This window comes from Neofelis nebulosa, chromosome 11 (assembly GCF_028018385.1).
Source record: "Neofelis nebulosa isolate mNeoNeb1 chromosome 11, mNeoNeb1.pri, whole genome shotgun sequence".
Lineage (NCBI taxonomy): Eukaryota > Metazoa > Chordata > Mammalia > Carnivora > Felidae > Neofelis > Neofelis nebulosa.
Genome location: NC_080792.1, coordinates 20,674,067 through 20,693,963, shown reverse-complemented (window position 1 = coordinate 20,693,963; position 19,897 = coordinate 20,674,067). Strand labels below are relative to the sequence as shown.

At 41.7% G+C, this 19,897-nt stretch overlaps 1 protein-coding gene across 3 annotated transcripts in view; it reads right to left on the bottom strand.

The window, feature by feature from the left end:
• CCDC68 (coiled-coil domain containing 68) overlaps window positions 1–5,895 on the bottom strand; it is a 50,034-nt gene extending 44,139 nt beyond the window's left edge. For 2 of the 3 annotated variants that reach the window (XM_058692031.1, XM_058692033.1), the window contains exon 1: window positions 1,537–3,320. The gene's annotated coding sequence lies outside the window, so the exon portion shown is untranslated. Of the gene's footprint in view, window positions 1–1,536; window positions 3,321–5,722 lie in introns of those variants that run through there. The other variant, XM_058692032.1, reaches the window with a different exon arrangement.
• Between the last annotated feature and the right edge of the window lie 14,002 nt (window positions 5,896–19,897).

The following is a 19,897-nucleotide window of genomic DNA, read 5'->3' as shown; positions in this document are numbered from 1 at the left end:
TCCATTCCAATTTGGGGAAGACTAGGGAAAAGAGACCAGAGCCTGCTGAGTGCCTACTATATTCAAGCTAGAGTTTGCTGCCTTTAATAATCCTCATAAACACCCTGAGAGGTTGGTGTCATTATTCCCATTCTACAGATGAGGAAATGAGGCTGAACAAGATTAAGCAAAGACAGCTAGTGCATGATGGTCGTGGATCGCAAGCCATAAGTCTGCTGGCTCTTTCTAACTTACTACCTTGCTTTCTGCTGAATTCTGAATGGGTTTCTAAGTCTAATTTCTTAGGCCCAAGTTAGTATAGTAGTCAGGTCACTAAGTAACAGTCAATTTACTCCTGCTGTGAGCTCCCCAGTGCGTCCTTTTGAAACATGAGCAGATGTTTCTGTCTCAGTAGATTTATTCCATGAACCGAAGCAGTATAGCTTCATGGTGTAAAAAACGGTGGGTTCGGACCACAGCTTATTGAGGACATTTGATTACAGGACATCACTTGGAAGTGTCAATGTCTAAGCTCAGCTGTCCCCTCACTATCCACCCTCCACCACCCTCCACCACCCACCCCCAATCAGTCAACTATTCTTTCTGCTCTGACCTCAGTTAACAACTCGGAAGCCACTTACGACTTATCAGTGAAGAGAAAATGAAAAGCAGCACACATTAATGATCTATATCTGAGTCATGGGTAAATTTACAAGGAAGGTGCCCTTTCGGAAAATTTCTGTTGTGGCTTTATAAAATATTTGAAGAGTGGAGGGCTCAGGAATCTACTGCATGTCTTTAGCTTCTGAAACTCATCTTGGAATAGTTTCGCTTCAACATAATTTCCTTCATTGAAAAAATTATCTGCTGAGGGGGCAAGACAGAAAATACCAGGTTTGAATGAGGATGTAGAACAGCTGGAACTCCTGTCTGTTGCTGACAGGTATGCAAAAGGGGCAGCCATGTTGGAGAGCCCTCAGGCTGTTTCTTATAAAGCTATGCACACACTGTACAACCCAGCAATCCCACTTCTAGGTATCTACCCAAGTTAAATGAAGCTCTATGTTCCATAAAGCACAAATGTTTCTATTTGCCAAACACTGGGAAAAATTCAAACATTCATCCACAGGTTGAGTCTCAGTCATCAATAGGGAAGAATGGACTACTAGGGCAACTGGGTGGCTCAGTTGGTTAAGCGTCCAACTCTTGATTTTGGCTCAGGTCATGATCTCACAGTTTGTAATATTGAGCCCCATGTCAGGCTCTGCGCTGACAGTGTGGAGCCTGCTTGGGATTCTCTCTCTGCCCCTCCCCTGCTTGATTGCTCTCTCTTTCTCTCTCAAAAAAATAAATAAACATTAAAAAGAAAGAATGCGTGCATGTCCCCACCAATTTCAGAGCATATAAAAGTGGGAAGGGCGATGACAGGTTCTTGTAAATGGTATATGACTCTTAGATGACATTTGGAATGACACTGTCAGTGGAAGTCTAGAAAAATGCACTTCTTCTAGAAGTTTTTGAACCTTACCAAGTTAAAAAAAAAAAAAAAGGCATTACCAGTGGAGACTGATTAATTCATCCAATCACAGATCATCAAAACCACAGTGTTCTCACCCAAGGGATTTCAGTAAGTTGTTCCAGTATTTCAAGCAGAAACAAGAAGAAGAAAAAAAAACGAGTTCTATTCAGCACATTCAGCTTTGGAAAACTACATTATTTAATCTAAACTATCTTGCTTTCAAATTTTAGAATTTTAAAAATAAAATCCTTTGCATTCCAAGTCGTCAATAAAATCAACCTTTAAATTATATTAATGCTCTTTTTTCCCCAATAGGAAAGTGTAATGTCAGCAGTAACTTCCATGCATGAAGAGACATATTGTCTTCTCTTGAGTTTCACAGAATCTGCCAACTTTGAATAGAAGGGTTTCTACTCAACCGGAGAAATCCTTCTAAGAGGATCTTTAAGCATAAATTGTCAAGTGTAACCTAAGAATGCATTTGCTGTAGTAGTCCGCACAAAGCAGGGTGAGTGGGGGTTCTGACTGAGCGGCTGTTCAAGGTTCCTGATTCCTAAGAGAGGGAAACCAAAGGTCAATGCTTTTGCAGTGCTAGAAATTTCTGATATGCTTTACGTTAAGTGTGTCATTAAAATATGTTATTAGGAAGCACTCATATTTTTGAGAGTACTTCAGTTATCACTGTTAAGTAAAACAATCATCAAAATTCGCCCACTCTAAATGCATCATTTGTGAAGAGCAGGTAGCAAAGGAGATGTAGTCTCTTCGCAAATATTAATGTCAAGAGTGAAACATCTTCCTGCGCCTGCGTGGCTCAAGTTGGTTAAATGTCCGACTTTGCCTCAGGTCATAATCTCACGGTTCATGGGCTGACAGCTTAGAGCCTGGAGCCTGCTTTGGATTCTGTGTCTCCCTCTCTCTCTACCCCTCCCCTGCTCACCCTCTGTCTTTCTCTCTAAAAAAATAAACATTAAAAAAATAAAAAAAAAAAACGAGTGAAACATCTTCCGAGTCCAACCTAGAATACCAAATGACTCATGCTTTCTGTTCCTTGCACAGGGTTGACTATTTACTTTTTGTGGGAGCGTCATAGAAAGATCACAGTTATGGCAAACACAGAAACTATTGGTGTATTCCATACCATGAATATATTTTTCGTAAGTATAAATAAGAGGCTGGATCCTACAATTATTTCACATTATGCTACCATGGAAGCTGGGCCACAGTATCTGTCTTACCACTTAAAGGTAAATGCAGAAATATCTACCCGCTGGTGAACAAAATGTGGGCTAGCTACACCACGGAATGAATATTAGTTAGCAATAAAAAGGAACCAACTACTGATACATGCTACACCTCATGTATGAACCTCAAAAACCTGTTCTACGTGAAGGAAACTAGATACTAAAGACTATATATATTTTGTCATTCCATTTGTGTGAAATGTCCAGAAAGTCAAATCAAAAGAGAGAGAAAATAGATCAGTGGTTGTCTGGGAATGGGGTTGAGGACAGTCATAACAAATAGGCAGGTGGAGTCTTTCAGGGATAATGAGAATGTTCTAAAATTGGATGGCAGTGATGGATTGGCCTCTGGTCACAATTCCATAAATTTACTAAAAATCATTGGAGGGGCGCCTGGGTGGCGCAGTCGGTTAAGCGTCCGACTTCAGCCAGGTCATGATCTCGCGGTCCGTGGGTTCGAGCCCCGCGTCAGGCTCTGGGCTGATGGCTCAGAGCCTGGAGCCTGTTTCTGATTCTGTGTCTCCCTCTCTCTCTGCCCCTCCCCCGTTCATGCTATGTCTCTCTCTGTCCCAAAAATAAATAAAAAACGTTGAAAAAAAAAAATTAAAAATCATTGGATTACACACTTGGATATATTTTACGGTATGTAAAGTATGCCTCCAATAAGCTGTTTAAAAAAAAAAAAACAGCAACAACAACAACAAGTGAAAATACCTTGGGTAAAATAAGTCTTTTCCTCTGGGGTAAAATATAATTGCAGTCATATTTTTCTAATTTATAGGACAAAATAATCTGATAAGATAGAAGCTTCTCAATTTGAAGTTTCTCATTCATTGATTTATATGCTAAATTACTGGCATCCACAGTGAAAGTTTGGTTTTTATTTAACTGGCATGAAATTGATAGTTAGCTATTTCAGGCTTAATATCTCAATTTTTCTTAATATTAAACCCAGAACACGTGATTTCCAAGTTCTTCCCCAACCTAAGCAAAAGAGAAAAACACTGACCTGAATAAAATATAAGTTCCTTTACACTTTTGAGAGTTGACTATTGAAATCCGTACAAAGTGTGTGATTTGAAGATGATCTAGTTTCAGTTACTGTCAAAATTGATGGGTGATCATTGATACGGTTCTTATCTATGAGCTTCAGGTATCCTGGAGGACTCCAGCATTGTGTAAATTCCACGAGGACAGGAATGTGACTTATTTCTTACTTACACAAAGCTGTATCCACCGCCCCCTCCTGACTTGAACTCCGAACACGGTGGCCTACTCAACAGGTGCTCAAGAAATGCGTGAGTGGGCCCACATATGCACCAATTATTGTCTAACACTGAATGTGCTCACACTCTTGCTTTTGTTTTCTACAAACCCATGTAGATGACTGTTTTCACGCTTCTTAAAATGCAAATTCACTTGAACATGTTATTAAATTGATAATAACATTCTGCCATTATGAACTTTTCTATTGATAAATGGCTTATAATTTTTCTGTAAATATCCCAGTTCAAAAGGTTTGAAACCACTCCTTTAAAATACTTCTAGATTCCCTTCAAAACCTTCCGCCCCTTCCTTTTTCAGTCATTATTCCAAACAAATAAATATACACCTAATTTTTCAGCGTCAGTCAGGATTTGGATGGCAACTCAAGCCCGCTGTCCAGCACATTGTAAATCAATCAGCTAACAAATAACATGACTGTTATTATTAATTCACCAAATCATAAAGGTGAATGATATAACTGAAATAGTGTCGGTATTTACTTCAAAAGTCTCTTTTTAGTTAGTGCAAGTTTATCTACCAAATTTACTTAGCAAATCACAAAGACAGGAACCTTATGGAATTTGCCAGAGTCTCAGGACGTGTAAGCTGTTTTCATTCTTTCTCTAAGTAGCTGAGCAGCCACCAGGGTATTCCCTGCCTTAGGCACAAATTCCTCTGTGTCAGGGACCTTCACTCTCAAACTCTCAGTGTTGGGGAGGGGTGGGGCTGTGAGAGAGGGAGAGGGAGACAGGCCAGTAAAGGAAACAACAGCACCAATTGTGTCTGCCAGGGTACCTGAGACTCTGGCTCAGATCATATTTCTGAAAAACCAGGCTTCTGCAGAACTGAAGATTTAATAGCATTAGGCAAAATCAAAAGGACAGATTATCTTTTCCCTATTGCAAATGCAGAAGAATTCCCTTTGATGCTTCATTTGGTCTATGGATACCAAGAAAGTAAAGAGAGTTTTGATTCCTAAAATAACAACGATAGTATAAGGGTAATCAGACACAGCCCAGTCACGTTTGGGGCTAAACGCTTCTTCTGACCTTACATATGTCTATCCCCCCGCCCCCCGCCCCGCCTTCTGAAGAAGGCTGAAAAGCTTACAGCCATGTCCTCACCCAATCCAAAAACTACTTTTGCACTACGCTGCGCTATTCTTCAGTAAGATAATACTGCTCCTTTGCACAACTACCCAGCGCTCTGTAACTTCCAACTCCACCATCCCACGATGGTAGCAAACTGTCAACCAGTGGGCAGTTCTCTTTTTGCTACACCGGCGGCTACAGAAGCCAGCACGAATGAACGAAGGGTGAGACAACCACCTTTATTCATTCATCTGTGCTCTTAAACGTTGTGGGCCCAGGTGACCTGTCAAAGCAACCATGCGGGCGTTCCAAGGCGACAGCAAGTCTTCCGGTCCTCCCAGTCGTGGAGACCTCCTGGCAAAGGAGGTCTAACCTAAAACACTGACCTAAATAAATAACCAGGTGTGCACCGGGCTAAGGAGGGTTGTTCTTTCTCGGGGGGGGGGGGGGGGGGGTGGAGGTGGGGGAAGGCAACTCTTTCTCCTCCAGAGCAGAAACTTCTCAGCCAAGGAATCAGAACCCAGGACACAGAAAGGTTTACAGAAAGGAATATCCTCCTCACCAAGACCGGTGTGTGCCCGGGGTGCACTGAGCTGCTCCGAGGGCCCCGGGCGCCCACTCACCTGGTTGGGGGTGGCGGGGAGAGGCCTGGCGCGCGCCACAGGGGCTGAGATCGCCGACCGCCGGGGCTCGCCTCCCAGGGAGCGCGCTGAGCCAGCGCGGGGTCCCGGCGCTGCTCTCCCGCCTCCGGCCTGGGTCGGCTCCTTGGGGCGCCGGTGGCTCCTCGGCGTCTAGATTGGGCTCCGCCCCGCAGGGCGCGTCCGGGGCAGAGTTCGGCGCCGGGGAGACTCCGGGGAGGAGCCTGGGCTCCCGCCGCGCCCCGGGGCACCGGCCCTGCTCTGCGCACCCGGGTGTGTGCTCCCCGCACCCCCCACCCCCCACCTCCCGCCGCCCCAGGTCCAGAACCCTGCACGCCTCTCCGTAGAGTGATGTGAAGGGGGTATCGCTACTGCTTTTGAGGAAGGTTCTGTTTGCACTCTCAGTTCGCAAACTTTTGTCTTCGTGGTTTATCATAAAACTTTTGATTGTAGAGTAATTTTAGATTTAAGAAAAAGTTGCAGAGCTAGGACAGACTTCCCTAAACCCCTCAGCCCGTGCCCCCTTGATATTCACACCCCACGTGTGTGTATGTTACACGGGTGCAGGGTACATTTGTCAAAACTATGAAATTAACATTGGCCTGTTGCTATGAACTGAACTCCATCTTACACAGATTTTGCAAGTTTTCCTGTCTGTTTCAGGATCCCCCAACCAGGATTGCACCCCGCATTTAGCGTCTTGTCTTGGTGTGTTAACAGTTTCTGCGTCTTGTTTTTCTTGACGGTTTTAAAGGATTCTGCTAAGCTATATTGTGGATGGCTCTCATTTCGTTTTGTGTGATGTTTTCCTCATGATTAAAGTGTGGTTATGGGTGTGGTGGAGGAGGACCACAGTGGGCAAGTGCCTTTCTCATCACCGCCTTCTGTCGGGATACACCATAGCAAGGTGAGTTAACATTTATCACTTGGTTAAAGTAGTGTCTGAGAGCTCTCTCCACTGCACAGTTACTGTTTTTCTTTTTCCATACTCTTTTCTTTGGATGGGAGTCACTAAGTTCAGCCCATATCAAGAGAGGAGGGTGGGGAAATCAAACTCCACCTAGAGGGTGGGAAAGCGTATCTACCTATATTACTGGAATTATTCAGTAAGGAGGATTTATTCCTCCTGTCCCATTTATTAATCTAGTCAATCATATATTTATATCAGCATGGACTCATGTATGTTCACTTTATACTTTGTGCTATAATGAAATACTATATTATTTATTATGTTGATCAAAGTGTTCCTGCTTTGAATACTGGGAGCTCTTTGAGGCTGGCTCCTGTGTCCCTTTGAAAGTTCACAAACATTTAGAGCTGGGGATAAAAACCTCACTAGTTATTGGCTCCACCCCTCTCACATTTAACGAATGTAGAAAACCGAAGCCCCAATCCCCTAATATCGAAGGGCTTTTCTGAATCTTCCTGGGAATCCTATGATTACTGGTTTCCAGCCTGGTCAAAGAAAGGCAAAAGAAATGCTTCTTGGTTTGTTTGTTTGTTTGTTTTCCTAACAGGTGAACTTGTGGATTGGGATCCATCCGGAGAAGTTAAAGTTGAGGTTTCTTTAGGTAAATTTTGGTTAACTAATCCTTGTGTTTCTATTAAATAGCTATATGTATATTCACAGACAAACCATGTTCCAAAATTAGCCATGGGTATTTATAACTGCTTTAAACATTGAAGAAATCCAGCTGCCAAAGATCCTTTGTTACATTGCTTTAGATTGCTCATGTTTGCATTTGCAAGCTGGTCTTGTAAACATGACATTTCCTCTTTCTGAGCTGGAATCTCCTTCAGCATTTGATGCTGGCCTGCCTTCTGTGACCCTCACCTCTCTTTCCGCCTTTAACCTTTCTTGGAGAGAGGAATCTACCCCATTAGTCCTGGGTTTGCCAGGGAAGCACAGGATGGATTGACCAGTGAGTAATCCAGCTCCACTGAGGGAAGAGATTTTCTACTTTTTAAGCATTTTTGACAAAGTTACTAAAAAGAATATACTTAGGTATTTGTCCATTTTGGAAAACTAAAGCTTTTCCATATTGTATATAAGTCCTAGCATAGCCCAGAGAAATTGACAAGATTGGTGGTGAAGGTGAGATATCTGTGCACTTTCCTGGAGTGAGAGGGTTTTAACTGAAAGTAGTAATTTTAAAAACATTTTTTTTCAATGTTTATTTATTTTTGAGAGACAGAGACAGAGCGTGAGCAGGGGAGGGGCAGAGAGAGAGGTAGAGACAGAATGGGAAGCAGGCTCCAGGCTCTGAGCTGTCAGCACAGAGCCTGACGCAGGGCTGGGACTCTTGAACTGCGGGATCGTGACTTGAGCAGAATCGGAAGTCGGACACTTAACCGACTGAGCCACCCAGCCATCCCTGAAAGTAATAATTCTAATCGGTATCGAGTACTGACTGCATTTCATTGTTCTGCAAATGTACTATTACCTAAATAATTTTAATAACTCTGTGGGGAGGAGAGCGGGGAACCACTCAGGATTAACGAGAACGTGGAACTATAAAATATTAGTAAACTACATAGTGCTGCTCAAGAGAATCCATAAACCGCCCTTAAATTTAAAACTCTAGTGGTATGTCTTACAGGATGGAAATTGAGGGAAGGGGGCTCAATGTTTATGGATTTCTCTTATAGCTATAGCATTTGATTGCTATTTTGATGACAGAATATACATAAATCATTTTAAGTAACCAAATTTTCTGAGTCTGCTTTTCTTCACATGTTACCTACCCTTATCCACATTTAAAAAAACAAAAGTATTGGTATTTTAGTATTATATGTTTTTTGGAAAGGCTTGGATTGGTTTGGCTGGGTAGGGACTAAAGCACCTCAAACCACCCTCACTGAATAAATATTAGGACCCTGTGTAGGGCGTTCACCAAAATGGAAGGATTTGGGAGGAGAAAGAAAGTACCAGATGCCGTCTTGCCTCCCAGAGCACACGACACATTGTTGTCTGGGTTAAAAGAGGGTCTGACTGTAAATCAAGAACCCACATTCAGAGCCTGTGCCTCGTGGCGTTCAGACTGGGGCTCATATTTGGAACCACTGTTGTTTGTTTCTGTTGGGGGTTATTTGCTAAAAGGAAATTTTATATATATTTTATTTTTTTATTAAAAAAATTTTTTTTAACGTTTTTTATTTATTTTTGAGACAGGGAGAGACAGAGCATGAACAGGGGAGGGTCAGAGAGAGAAGACACAGAGAGGGAGACACAGAATCTGAAACAGGCTCCAGGCTCTGAGCTGTCAGCACAGAGCCCGATGCGGGGCTTGAACTCACGGACCGTGAGATCATGACCTGAGCCGAAGTCGGCCGCCCAACCGACTGAGCCACCCAGGTGCCCCTATATAATATATTTTAAAATGCAAGCCCTACCATGTCATTTCTGTCCCCTCCACCCCCCCCCACCCCCAAACACACACATTACACACACACACCACCACCATTCATTAGAAAACTTTGCTGTCCCCTCGTGACCTCGGGCTTAGAGCCTAACCCTCCCCAGGGCAGAGAAGTCCTCACCTCCATCTTTCCTGCTCCCTCTCTTGCCACATTGCCGCACTACTTGCCAGCGAGGTGCGATGGCTTATGGTGTTCCAAACCCACTCTTGTATCTCACTTTATTCCTTTTTGCTCTAGTTCCCCCCCCCACACACACACACACCCTCACCCCACAGACTAGAATGCCCTTTCCCCTCCTCTTTGCCTGGAAATTCCTGCTCACTTTATTCCGTATGTATAGGAAAACCTTCCCTTGAGATCCCCCACCGACTTTGAGCACCCCCGTAGATCTTCCCACAAAATGCTCCCTATGTTGCATGTTATTGTATTCGTTTCCCATGGCTGTAACAAATGACCACAATCTTGGTTGTGGGCACCTGGGTGCTTCAGTCGGTTAAGAGTCCGACTTCAACCCAGGTCATGGTCTCCTGGTTCATGAGTTCAAGCCCCGCGTCGGGCTCTGTGCTGACAGCTGGGAGCCTGGAACCTGCTTCCAATTCTGTGTCTCCCTCTCTCTCTCTGCCCTTCCCCTGCTTGCGCTCTGTCTCTGTCTTTCTCAAAAATAAAAGTAAACACTAAAAAAAAAATTTAAATGCACATTTATTATCCAACAGTCTGTGGGTCAGAGTCTGACCTGGTGCTCACTGAGCTGAAATCAATACATCGGCAGGCTGAGCTCCTTTCGGAGGCTTTAGGGGAGCATCTGTTCTCTGGCGTCTTCCATCCTTTCTAGAGGCTGCCTGCGTGTTTTGGTTTCTGGCCCCTTTCTCCAATTTCAAAACCAGCAACACTTCTCTCTCTGACTCTCCCTCTTTCACTTGCAAAACCCTTGTGATTTCATTGCATTCAGCTGGATAATCCAAGATAATCTCTCCCATTTTAAGATCTTCATGGTAATCATAGCTGCAAAGTCCGTTGTGCTATGGAAGATTACATATGCAGGGATGCGCAGGTCCCAGAGGTCAGGACACGGACTTCTCTGAGGGGCCATCATTCTGCCCGCCACACTGTACTGCTAAATCACTTTTATATTTCAAGTTTTGTTATTAAATATTTTATCTTGTATGGCACAAAATCAAAATGCTGGGCAAAATTATGAAGGAGTCATGCTCCCATTCCATTTTAGTGATGCTTTGCTTGCCTTTCTCCTCCTTTCTCTCCCCTTCCCATGGCACCCCCACAATGCCACCCTAAGGGGCAAGTACCTGATGGTGGGCGATTTTCCAATTGTTTTTTTCTCCCCCATACCTATAGCCTTCTTGAGCTTTCTGGGACTTGTTGGGTGGAGAAGAGAATGTAAATGTAGAAATTAAGGCATTTGGTCCTGACAGAATTGAACTCTGTAGGCCACTGGGAGTCTCGCAGACTGAATTCTGATCCAGGGAAAATGCACTGTACCTAAATGTGTCTCACCAGCTTGGGACAGCAATCCATCTACTCTATGCAAGCTGCTGTCCTAAGTGCTGAGGTCAATTTTATCATTTTAAAAGTTTTTTTTTTTAATGTTTATTTATTTTTGAGGGGGGTGGGGCAGAGAGAGAAGGGAGCAGAGGATATGAAGGCGGCTCTGTGCTGACAGCAGAGAGCCTGACATGGGGCTCGAATTCAAGAATTGTGAGATCATGACCTGAGCCGAAGCCTGATGCTTAACCAACTGAGCCACCCAGGCCCCCCAACTTTTATAATTTTAAATTTCATTGAATTTGTACTTTAAATGGGTAAGTCACATATGCGCATGGAAAATAACTACACATACAATTACATAGAAAATTAAAATATTTCCAAACAACAAACTATCACTGACCAGTAGGAGACCTAACCAGTACTAAAAGACTGAGAGAGAGAGAGAGAGAGAGAGAGAGAGAGAGTACTGACTTCAGTCAGTGCCCTAGGGAAATCCTCAATAGGAGTAGGATTGGAATGGGTTGTAAGTATAAATACCACATTATATGAGAGAGCATGGGAGCCTTTTGAGCTCAGACACAAGCAGCAGCACAAAGAGAGTACATGTTCAGGCAGATTTGTGAGCTACTAAGCAGACCAGTTCAGCTGGACCACAAGAGACTAATAGGAGATATAACAGAGAGGTGGGAGCAAATCAGGTGTAAAACATAAAAGGTTCAGGTAATATATTTTTCTTGTCCATCTCTTCTAAGAAAAGAAGGAAAAAATCACTGTAGGAAATGAAGCTCCGGGTATTGTTATGAGTTCATAAGTAAAACCCTTCACAAATGTTTATGAACAATAAATCAGCATCTGCTTGTATATACAAGTCTGTCTAAACAGGTGAATCTTTTTCTAAGACTCCTTGCTCATAATGGACACAGAAACCATAACATAACCAAGGGTAATGTTCAAAATATGTGCCGATTGAGGAGTGGCACCAGCCAATCAGAAAAGCCTCCAGCCATAACGAACTGGTAATGGATGAGGCAATGGGGTTCAGCCGAAGGATATCATTATTTACAATTATTACTGCTGTCTCAGCGTAACTAGATGTTCTTTCATTTTCTTTTAAAAATTCTCTTTCAAAGCACACAGTTGGGTATGTTCCTTTGGACTTAATAAATTCTGATTGTTACATCTTTTTTTTCTGTGATGAGCTTGGTTCTCTCTGCCTCAGCAGTAGCTGGAGTAAGAAGTGTCATTTCCTGTCATAGACTCTGGGCCTGGAGTTCTCTCTTGTCCAGCAAGAGACTGGACGCAGGATTGAAATGCTAGAGAGGCTAATGTCCGGGAGGAGACAAGAGACCCAAGTAAGCGTCCTTGCTGTGTTTTTATTAGGATCGGAAGACTTACAAAGGTGATGGACATGCACAAAGAAACAATGAAACCGTGAACATGAACTCATGGGCGTGAGGGAAAGGGGGTTTTGAAGATATGTGGTTTTAGGGGTTTGGGTTAATACAAAACAAAATTCTGGTGCTGGGCAGAAGGTTGTTTACAGCAAACATGAGGCACCACCTCTGTTTACTTGAATTGGTCTAGGAGACAAGAAAGACAGCATGCTACCTCAGGGTCAACAAGGCACCTTTCTTTTGCTAATTAGCTGCACTCTGGGCAACTTCACCCTCCTGTGGTCTATAGCCCTGTTTACCTGTTTACTTATTCTGTTCCTTCCTTTGAAAGCTATTGTACTAAGTTAGGGGGCGTTTCCGCCCTGAACACCTAATCTTGTTTACCTCATTTTGGATGCTTCTGTCCTGAGATTTCCTATTCCTATGCCTTTGTCCTATACTGAGGGCCTTTGCCCTGTTTACCTAATCTGTTTTACCTAATCTTGTATGTGTTCATCCTGTGGCTTTCTAATTCTTCATGCCTTGTTAAACCATCCAAGCTCAGGGAATTCCTAAGCTGATTCCCCACAATTTCCTTCTGTTTTGTAAGGATGAGAAAACCACCCAGGTTTCTAGGAAAGACAAGCCAAACTTTGGGACATATTTTTAAATCCTGGGATGATCTAGGTCCCTGCTTTAGAGTCTAATACAAGAACAGATGGCCAGACGTTTCTGATAATCACCCGGGTTGTGGTTGGTGGATGTACCTTTTCCATATTCTTAAATGCTCCCTCAAAGGTTTGAATAGCTGGCCTTGGACCAAAAAGAGCAGGAAATACTAACCTTTCTCCAGCTATAGGCAACATATTCTGGACAGCCTCCTGATCAGCAAAACCATGGCTAAGTTAAAAAAGCTGCATATCCAAGATGAATGCCCTGTGGTCTCACATTGTTTATCCTTGGCCAAAATGGGGGGACTACAAAGAGAAAAGCAGGCCCTGTCAATAAAATGTAGCATGGTCTGATAGCTGGCTATCTCAGCGTAACTAGATGTTATGCCGGCTACTGCCAGGAGATGAGCTGGCACTCAGGCAGGGAAAATGTAACAAGACTACCACAAGCAAGGAGAGTGACCAGTCAGGGCCTTTCATGATCATGTATGTAAATCTCTCAAACAAATACATCAAATTGAATCCAGCAAAGCACAAAAAGCATCCCAACCAAGTTGGGCTTCATTCCAGAATTTCAAGATTGGTTGAACTGTTAAAAATTATTCAACATAGGGACACCTGGGTGGCTCAGTCGGTTAAGCGTCTGACTCTTGATTTCAGCTCAGGTCAGGATCTTGTGGCCCGTGAGTTCAAGCCCCACATCGGACCCTTGTGCTGTGTCAGCACGGAGCCTGCTTGGAAGTCTCCCTCTCTCTCTGCCCCTACCCCAAATGCTCTCGCTCGCTCTCAAAATAAATAAATAAACAATTAAAAATTTTTCAACATAAGTCTCAATGTTAAGGAACCAAAGAAGAAAAATAACTGATAATTTTAAAAACAGAGAAAAATAACTTGTTAAAATTCAACACCTGTTCACAATTTTAAAAACAAAACTCTTAGCAACTAAGAAGAAACCCTTCCTTAATTCAATGGAAGAATATCCACAGAACTTTTATAGAAAACATCACACTTAAGGTGGAAAATTGCAAGCTACTTATGTGAGATCAGATGTGAGATAAGGGCACGTCCATCCCAGTTTTTGTACAATATCATACTGGGGATTCCATCCAGGGAAATAAGGCAAGAAAGGGAAATAAAATATATAAAGATGAAAAAGGAAAAATTACGTCCTTACTTAGAGGTAACATGTCTGTATATGTAGAATGTCCACAAGAACTCTTAGAATTAAGAAGTGAATTCATTGTTTTGCTGTACTTCTGTGGTCAATACGTGAAAAAAACCAATCAGTTTTATTTCAACAGAGGAGTAAATGATAGAAGCTAACCTTTTAGAACAATATCATTTACAATAGCACCAATGAACACAAAACACTAGGGACAAATCAAACAAACAAAAAAATGCAAGTCCTCTGCATAGCAAACAGAAAACACAGACTGAGCCCAACTAAAGCAGGTTTGTAGTATGGGCTATACGATGTGGACTGTGCTATGTTCATATACTCCAGGAAGCCTTATTTGCAAAGCTGAGGGTGGATCATAAAGATGTCATTGTCCTCATGGTGATCTCTCTAGATTTCATGAAATCACAACCGAAATCATATTTTAAAATTTAAGTTGACAGGTTATTTATGAAATTTATATGGAAATGTAGAAGTCCAAAAACAGTCAAGGCAAACATGAACAAAAATGAACTATTTTGGAGGACCTGCAAACCAAATATCAATACTTAGTAAAAATCTAATAATAATTACCTTGTAAGTGTTCCAAAGATAGACAATAACATAAACTGAATAGAAGTCCAGAGATGCATGACATACATCCAGTCACATAATTTAGGAAGTGAAAAAAAATTAAAAACAGGTTCTTTTCTTTTCTTTTTTTTTTCCAATATGTGAAGTTTATTGTCAACTTGGTTTCCATGCAACACCCAGTGCTCATCCCAAAAGGTGCCCTCCTTAATACCCATCACCCTCCCTCCCCTCCCTCCCACCCTCCATCAACCCTCAGTTCTCAGTTTTTAACAGTCTCTTATGCTTTGGCTCTCTCCCACTCTAACCTCCTTTTTTTTTTTTTTCCTTCCCCTCCCCCATGGGTTTCTGTTAACTTTCTCAGGATCCACCTAAGAGTGAAACCGTATGGTATCTGTCTTTCTCTGTATGGCTTATTTCACTTAGCATAACACCTTCCAGTTCCATCCATGTTCCTACAAAGGGCCATATTTCATTCTTTCTCATTGCCACGTAGTACTCCATTGTGTATATAAACCACAGTTTTTTAATCCATTCATCAGTTGATGGGCATTTCGGCTCTTTCCATAATTTGCCTATTGTTGAGAGTGTTGCTATAAACATTGGGGTACAAGTGCCCCTATGCATCAGTACTCCTGTATCCCTTGGGTAAATTCCTAGCAGTGCTACTGCTGGGTCATAGGGTAGGTCTATTTTTAATTTTTTTGAGGAACCTCCACACTGTTTTCCAGAGTGGCTGCACCGATTTGCATTCCCACCAACAGTGCAAGAGGGTTCCCGAAAAACAGGTTCTTTTCAATAACAGTGCCAATAATAAATCTTGTACCCTAATCACATCATATACATGAAATCAGTTCCGGTGAATTATAGATCTAAATTTAAAAGACAAAGTAACAAAGCTTCTAGAAGTTACCATAAGAGAGTACCTTTATAACTTTGGCATAGGCAAACTTTCTTAAACAGGACACCCAATCACACACTGTAAAGAATAAGATTAATAGATGTCACTACTTTAAAGTTAACAAAGTCTTTTCATCAAATTATATCATTAAGAGAATGAAAAGCAAGTCATAGACTGGTATACTGTATGGTGTAAATGCTGTGCAGAAAGGAGAATAAATGAATGAATGAGAATAAATTCCTCCTGTATACAGTAGTCTGGATAAATCCTACAAGCCTTATTTAGAGAAAGAAGTCAATCACAAAAGTGTCCACACCAAATGATTCATTTACATAAAGTTCAAAAACTGGAAAATGACTTGATGTAATCTGAAGTCAACACAGGGCTACCTGGGTTGAATGTCTGACTCTTGATTTCAGCTCAGGTCATGATCCCCGGGTCTTGGGATTGAGCCCTGCATTGATTCTCTTGCTCTCTGCCCCTCTCCCCTGCTCACGCACTCTCTGTCTCTAAAATAATAATAATAACAATAGGAATAGGAATAATAATAAAAGAAGCCAACACAGCAATTACTCTTGGGTGCATTGTGCGGGGCTGGGGCACAAGGGCATCTCTTGTGATTTGAATGGTGTTTTCTATTTTCTATTTTCTGATTTGAATGGTGTTCACCTTGTGAAAACAGTTCACAGTCTACACTTAGAATATTTGTGCATTCATATGTTTGTTGTACTTCAAATAACACCCATAATAAAAATAAAACAAAAAAACCCTCTTGATTCCATTTCCTTTGCCAATTATATTCCATTCCTTTGTACCAACATATAGCAAAACTCCTAAAAAGAGTTATTATCTCCAGTTTCTCTTCTCACTCTCTCTTAAACAGGTTCTCAATGCTGAACTTCCTCATCAACTTTTAGTCTTGGTTGGAACACCGCCGTCTCGGTGACATCTCCCTGGCTACCTCATGGAATGATGCAAGACTCTTTCCCATGCGCCCTGATCTAATTTCCTTGTTTTATTTTTACAAAGCACTTATTACTCTCTAACACACTGGTGATTTCTTTAGGTATTTTGTTTGCTGCTTATTTTTTTTCATCTCTCTCTTGTGTTCACAGATGAATCTGAGGCAATATCTGGCATATAAGATGTACTCAATAATATTTGTTGAGTAAACTGATTTGTGAAATTGGGATAATGGAAGAAAGAGCAAATTTTTGAGGGAAAAATTGAGTGATTTTTTTTTTCAAAATTTTATGACTAAAATGTCTGTTAGATACCTCATGGAGGGAGATGACAATTAGGTAGTTGAAAATATGAGTCTAGAATTCAGAACTGGTTATAAATATAGAAAAATAAATATATATGAGTTATTAAAGGCACAGGAAAAATATAGAACTGGCTGAAGTATCAAGGGAGTGAGTCCAGAGAAGAAATACTGAGATGACAGAAACAGGAGGAGATTGTAGCAAAGACTGAGGGAAAAAAACAAAAAACAAAAAAACGGCCCAGCTGGGAGAAAAACTGGATTTACATAGCTGTGAAGTGTCAGCTTTCTTTGTAAATTTCATGATGCCATGAAAATGGAAGGGATTCAATCAAAAGTCAACTTCACCTAAGAATCACTATGACTGGTACAGAACCCTTCAAAGCTTATGTACGTATGTTTCCATGATGTGGAACCGTGAAATAAAAAAATTAAAATTAAAATAAGATTTTCAGGACAGTTCCAACATGGGAATCAGGATAAATTCCGGAAAAAAAATCTAATACGTGTCTTTTTCCTAAAAACAGTGACCAAAGGTCGCAGCTTACCTTTCCTGGCGAAGAAATATTCCCTCTGTGTGCACACGATTTGTATGTATGGTATCAGGTGGTCACAGATGCCTGGGGAGTGGCATTTCAGCCGGCCTCAGTGACTGAAGCAGACAGGCATCCAGGCCTCAGGTGTCCCCGGCTGACAATGAAATTCTCCCTCCAGTACCTCATCTCCTCCTGTCCTGCATCACTGATTCTCCCTGGGCTTGTAGGCCCATTGGCACGCCCACTCTTGGCTCCTAAGGAGACCCTGCTCCCCTAAGACTTTAAAGAGACTCTCAAGGAGTGATGTTTATTTAAAAACCTAGCTTAACCAAACAACTCTTAAATTACTTTGGCAAGAGATTTTTCTGCAAGCTAAAGTAAAATATAGTTCTCACAGATGTGAAGTTCCAGTGTCATGGTTTTAGGTGTAGCCGGTTGCTCCGTCAGTCCTGGGATCTGTTTCCTAATCATTGTTTCCCATGGTCCTCTCTGGCCATTTCGGAGCAGAGTCAGGGCCTTTCTGCTTGCTTCCTTCTGTCCTCCTAGGGTCCTTCAGGCTGGCTCCAGCGCTTGGTGTGGAAGAAGGAGAAAGAAGATACTGCTGAGTGTTTCCTGGGCTTCTGGCCTTGTGGTAAGTTCTTGCCTCCTTTCCGGGAATGTCCTAGAACGCTTTTCTCATGGGGCCCACCTCCCGTCCTGTCTCATCTCTCTGTATGTCTCTGGGCAATATAGCTGGTCAATGCCAAATACACCACTGTCCTCCTCAGGGAAGCAAGGCTCGTCTTTTGTTGTTCTGAGCCCAGTGTTTTGATGATCTGTAAGACCGCCATGTAGCTCAGTCTTCATCTTGAGCTTCTTGATGGACACATCTCTCTCTCTGAGCCAGAGGCAGAATCCAAGCCCTTCCAGTTTCCAACCTCTGGGCTCTCTTCAGACCGTCCTAGGAAATTATTTTTCCAGGCCGAAAGAAATTCCTTTTTCTTGGTTTCTTTGAAGAATGGAGATTACTGCTAAGTCATTTGACAAAGGAATGAACTCCTTTCTATGGAGTCCCTAAGACTCTAATATGTAAGGAAATGTTTCTTCAGCTTTGACAATGGCAAAATGACTTAAATGTGCATTGAGCATGACATTCAGATATTTCCCACTAAAAGCAAAGCAGGAGGAAAGATACTTTTCCACAGTTTTATATTCAGCTTTGTCTTCAACAATGTAGCTTAACATCCTGATGAGTACAATAGTAGAAATATGCTTTTGACATTGAAACAAGAAGAAAAGAATGTATGTATTGATACCTCACATTCTTCCAAAAATAGCTTCAGGTAGAATATCATAAATATTCCCAACTACCTAAACAGTTGGGAGCATATAATATTAACCAGGAACTGAGAATTTAAAGTGAGCTAAATATCTGAGTGAAATTAACTCAGAGAAGGAACTCCAAATATTCAAATATTGATTTTCATTGCAAAGAAATACTGTTTCTTGCCTTACAAAATTAATTAAGCTCTGTGTTAATTAATCACTACGCCTCTATAATGAGAGGCTGCCAATCACCCTGTCAGATTGTTTACAGCTGAAATCTTAGCCGAAAATTCATCTAGTTAATGATTGAAGTTAAATTTAACCCGTGTCTCAGGACCTCAAACATAATTCCAGATCACAGCAGTGATCATGATTTTAGAATCCCCTATGTGCCTCTTTGTTTCTCTATTAATGCAGGCAAGTTTCGGTTCCCACAGAGCCTCAGGCCTACAGTGGAGACTTATTTGGACCTCCTTGGCTATGAAAATAGAAATAATATATAGACAATCTGTATATATTTCTGTCTCCTAAAATAAAATGTTTGACAAATACTTTTTTTGACTTTTAAATGTAAAATTAATAAACCCTTTGACACCTTGATAGCTAAAAGAGTTTCAAATATGAGATAAATATGCCACCAACCCATGAAAAAATATAAATGATGGCTTCAATTATACCCTGTTTATTTTTTACCCAAGAACTTAAGATGTTTGGTCTATTACTTTTTGGTGATTTTTCTTCTATTTTAATTGAGTTATTTATCTGAAGCCAATTTCCTTGCAAATGAGAGCTATATGATTCAAGCTGTACTAGAAAAATGCTAGTCTCTCTGGCACTTATGATTTTAAAACTAGATTAAACAAGGCCTCAACAGGGCTTCTTGGACTCAGACTTTGGTTAAGCCACCTGTGTGATGGAAAAACCTGTCCAAAGCCAAGGTTCAACGAACTCAGGCAACATTTCAAGCCCTTAACATTACGTTGGATGAGCAACAGGGTCCCTTTAAGCCTAGCTAGTTATTTTTGGCATTGAGATTTCCATTCATGTGGCTCCCCTTGAGCAAGGGCTCAGGAATAAGGAGGGGAAGGGCAAGGCTAGGAATTCAGGAAAAGGCGAAATCACAGGGTGCAACTGGCCTGAGGACTAGCCCAAGCCTGTGGTTAGAGAATAGTGAGGTGTTTGAACCAGGTGATCAGTCTAAAGTTGGGCCGTGTCCTCAAGTTCAGGGTCAGACAAGAACTCTGAGCAGTACTCTTCAACGGGGCAGCCACTAGCCACATGTGCCTACCGAGCATTTGGGATGTGGCCAGCCTGAACTGAAATGTGATACAAGCATAAAGTATACACCAGATTTCAAAGACTTAGTGTGAAAAAAATCATGTAAATGGTCTCACTGATAATTGTTTGTAATGGTTACAGATTAAAATGAGATTTTTGGAT